Source organism: Rhinopithecus bieti, unplaced genomic scaffold (genome assembly GCF_001698545.2).
Source record: "Rhinopithecus bieti isolate Rb0 unplaced genomic scaffold, ASM169854v2 scaffold_34360, whole genome shotgun sequence".
NCBI lineage: Eukaryota > Metazoa > Chordata > Mammalia > Primates > Cercopithecidae > Rhinopithecus > Rhinopithecus bieti.
In genome coordinates this window covers 24,278-28,879 of record NW_016814468.1, presented here as the reverse complement: position 1 = coordinate 28,879, position 4,602 = coordinate 24,278, and the positions used below count along the sequence as shown (strand labels likewise).

General features: G+C 36.4%; 1 pseudogene across 1 annotated transcript; it reads left to right on the top strand.

Annotated features, from left to right (window-relative positions):
• Positions 1 to 348: 348 nt before the first annotated feature.
• LOC108514660 (vacuolar protein-sorting-associated protein 36 pseudogene) lies at positions 349 to 3,623 on the top strand (annotated as a pseudogene). The gene is made up of 2 exons (XR_001881288.1): positions 349 to 440; positions 2,911 to 3,623. The product of XR_001881288.1 is annotated as a vacuolar protein-sorting-associated protein 36 pseudogene (transcript).
• The last annotated feature ends 979 nt before the right edge of the window (positions 3,624 to 4,602 follow it).

Below are 4,602 nucleotides of genomic sequence, written 5' to 3'. Positions count from 1 at the left end.
GAAATAAGAGGGCTAAGACCTCTATTGTTTACTCTATGAAAGTAATTCTTTTGTCAGACATATTTCTAGGTTTGAGGGGGAATTCCGGAGATTGTAACGGGTGTTGAGATGTATCATATGTGGAATGCTAGTGTAAGTGGGAGGAAATTCTTTCATAGTAAATATATGAGTTGATCATAACGGAATCGGGGGTATGTTGCTCGAATTCATAGGAATAAAGAGGTCAAGAGTAGTGTTTTGATAGTAAAGCACGTTGTGAATAGTTCTGGGGGGTGAATGGGGTAAAATGTTCCTAGGAAAATTGTAGTTGTGAGGGCATTTATCATGATAATGTTTATGTATTCAGCTATGAAGAAGAGGGCGAATGGACCCGCGGCATATTCAATGTTAAAGCCTGAGACTAGTTCTGATTCACCTTCTGTGAGGTCAAAGGGAGCTCGGTTGGTTTCTGCCAATATGGAAATAAATCGTATTATGGCCAAGGGTCATGATGGTAGGAGGAGTCAGAGGTGTTCTTGTGTTGTGATGAGTGCGTGAAGGTTGAATGAACCGCTTATTAGTAACACTGATAATAGGATAATAGCAAGGGTAACTTCATATGAAATTATGAGGCCGAGGTGGGTGGATCACGAGATCAGGAGATCAAAACCAGCCTGGCTAACACGGTGAAACCCCGTCTCTACTAAAAATACAAAAAATTAGCCGGGCATGGTGGCACGTGACTATAGTCCCAGCTACTTGGGAGGCTGAGGCAGGAGAATCACTTGAACGTGGGAGGCGGAGATTTCAGTGAGCCGAGATCCGAGATCTTGCCACTGCACTCCAACCTGGGTGACAAAGTGAGACTCCATTTCAAAAAAAAAAGAAAAAAATATAGTCTCAACTATAATGGTAGGTGATTATTTCCCTTCCTAGTCTCACGCATAATACTTTGGTATAACCCAAGTTTGGTGTTGTACTCCATCCTCTTCTTTTTACTTTTCCACATTTAAAAGAAATTATCAAGTATAGTTGAAATTATGCCTTCATTGATATACAGTAGCCTGATTTATATAAAGTTTACCAACTTCAATTATTTTTTTTCTCCTCAGAACAAACTTTCAAGGCCAAATTCTTGTTATTCATAAAGCACCCTAGGTGCAATAAAAATGCAGAATTTAGACCTTAGTTTAAGCTTTTCTTTTTCTCAGTAAATACTGTTCAAAGTCATGAGCCATCTTTTCCTTCAATTGTACTAGTAGATAATAGGCACTAGGCAGTCATTGAATGTATCCAAATATACCTGGTCCCCCTGTTGGATGGAAAAGCTAGATAGCTTCATTTTGTGACCTGATACTCTGCTGAATAAGCAAAGACGATGGAAATTTCCTTTCCAGATCAGACCATTTTATGAAAATAACTTCTTAGCCAAGAAGTTATTGGGGTTGATGAGGCCCCTATTCTGTGCTAGGCTACATGGAAAGATTGCTACAATATATCAGACATTTTGATAGAAAAGAGCAAAATAATTGCAGCTGTTCTTTGAATGGAAAATTTTAACATTGCAAATAAATTCCATCTGTGTCTGCACATGTAGTAGTCACAAGAAGTTTTCTAGCCTTAACTTTTGATCAAACTGGCTACACAATGTTGGGGTAAGAAAGACTGGAATTTCTCGACTTTCATTAATCATACCTGCATGTAGGTGAACCCCAAAATTATATTGACCAGAAGTTGTGATAAGAATTGTACTCTGTTTAGCAGATGTGTATTTATTTAGGAAATGAATGTATTCAGCAAAACCTCAAATAAAATATATTCATAAATACACCATCAGGTAGAGAGTTAAAAAATACTGCTTTAAGTTATACCATAGCTTCTAATCTTAAGTTTGTGATATTTATAAAAAGTCCTGCTGATTTTTAATGAAGACTGCATAATTAAAGAAACCTCCTAAGACTTTCCATAAGTCAAGGGACACCCAGCTCTCTACTGATTATCATAAACTAAATTGGCAATCTGGGACATTTTATGAAAATTACTTGTATTTTAATGGATTTTATGCAATACCATTTAAAATATGTTTTTGATTTCAATTCTATACTTGAAAAGAAATGAATGCTGGAAAATGTATTAGACAAAAATATTTATTAGAATAACTGCTTAAAATGTGTTTTTAACTGTTAAAAGAAATTTTATATTTTAATACTATAGTTTTCTGTTTATTATTTTAAAGCCACTCTTTTTTTTTCCATTGGTTTGACTAGCTAGCTTCCCGTTTTCAATTTTTAGTATGAAAAATTTCCTGATTGTTTAACAAATTACTGTTATTCTTTTTTTTATTTAGGACTTAATTCTTTAATTTCTTCTTGTATAATATGGTGGTAAAGATCATGGGTTCTAAAGTTGAGCTGTTTAGTTTGAATCTCTGTTCCACCATTTTCTAGCTGTGTTCTCTTGGGCAAGAAAGTTAAACTGCTCTGAGAACTGTTTTCTCGTTAATTAAAATGAGACACAGTGCTTAGTGTCATGTCTGGCATATGATATAAGTATTTAAAATGTATAATTCTCACATAAGTTTCACTGAAGTATGGCAAATTGAATTTTAATGTCCCACTAAACTTTAAACATTCTAAAACAAAAATAGTATTTTCTAATTTTTTTTTTGCTTTCTGAAAACCGAGGCTGTGGAACCAGAACTAACCTACAGGACTTTGGGGGTAGCTTCCACTGCTAGGATATTTCTTGGAAACATGAATTGAAGAATATAGAAAAAGTATTAATCATTTTTAAAATTGCTACAGGACTACAGGCGCCTACCATCATGCCCGGCTAATTTTTTTGTATTTTTAGTAGAGACGAGGTTTCACTGTGTTAGCCAGGATGGTCTCAATCTCCTGACCTTGTAATCCACCTGCCTCGGCCTCCCAGAGTGCTGGGATTACAGGCCTTTAAAGACCTCGGCAAACTAATGATCAAGGCTAAGGAAATGGTGGAGTTATCAAAATCAATTGCTAATAAAATTAAAGACAAACAAGGTGACATCACAGAAGATGAGACTATCAGGTTTAAATCCTACTTGCTGAGCATGGGAATAGCTAACCCAGTTACCAGAGAAACCTAAGGCTCAAGCACACAGTACCACATGCAATTGGTCAAACAGCTGGCTGGAATATTGCAGGTGCCTTTAGAGGAACTAGAGGGAATAATGTCACTCACGGAGGTTTACTCTCACCAGAAGATTTAGTGAATGCGTGCAAGATGCTGGAAGCACTGAAATTACCTCTCAGGCTCCGTGTGTTTGACAGTGGCGTCATGGTAATTGAGCTTCAGTCTCACAAGGAAGAGGAAATGGTGGCCTCGGTCCTGGAGACAGTTTCAGAAAAGGGATCCCTAACATCGGAAGAGCTTGCTAAGCTTGTGGGAATGTCTGTCCTTCTAGCCAAAGAAAGGTTGCTGCTTGCAGAGAAGATGGGCCATCTTTGCTGTGATGACTCAGTGGAAGGCCTGCGTTTTTACCCAAGTTTATTTATGACACAGAGCTAAGGGTTTTGTGTTTAAAATCCTTTTTGTCCATATGCTTGCATCATGTAGAGGTTGTATGACATTGAGCTAAGAGATAAACCCCGATCAACTGAGAATTTATTAGAACTTCAAAAAAACAATTGCTACATAGCAGCAGTCTTTTTAAATTATTTCTTAACACTTCTTGTTTTCACACCAAGAAAAATGGAATTATTTATATGGAATTCTACATGTTCTGGAAGGCTGGGAATATTTAGTGCTTTTTTCCGATTCCCCTAAAAAGATAGTCACTTAGGTGCTGGTCTGTTTCAAATCTAATGTTAAAAAGTTGCAGTATTCTATGATGAAGAATCATTAACAAATATTTGTCATGTAGATATTTTTAAATATCCATAAATATTTACAGAAACTGCATCTATACCAACAAACAAAGAAACATTCCTGAGATGTTACCTGAGATATACCTGAAACATACCTGAGATGTACTGAAGCACAGAGATGATTAGTACCTTCTTCAAATTTTAGAGAGGTTATAATGGGCAGAATCCAATACCCGTTTGCTGTCAGTTATTCCTGTTTGTCAGTTAGTCAGACGCTCAGGTAAATTAGATATATTTTAATAAATTATCTATTGTTGGATCACTAAGTGATATTTTAGAACAAAGTATCTTAGATACTTTAGAATAAATCACCTAAGATACTATAGAATAAATCCTTCCACTTGTGCATATGCATGCATCATTTTTAATGGCGAAAATGTATCTTACTCTCTCACCGTGGAAACTGGCTTATAACTGAACTTCGCTTTTCAGTAAAGGGGTATTCAGTCTTTTGGCATCCCTGGGCTGCATTGGAAAAAGAATTGTCTTAGGTCACACATGAAATACACTAACCCTAATGATAGCTGATGAGCTAAAAAATATTCCAAAACGTTTCATAATGTTTTGAAAAAGTTAATGAATTTATATTGGACCACATTCAAAGCCATCTTGGGCCACATGTGGCCTGCGGGTCCTGGGTTGAACTAGCTTGTTTTAATATATGGCCTCCCACTGGATCTTCAACAGGTTTTAGCCACATTTTCAGTAAGCAGTTCAG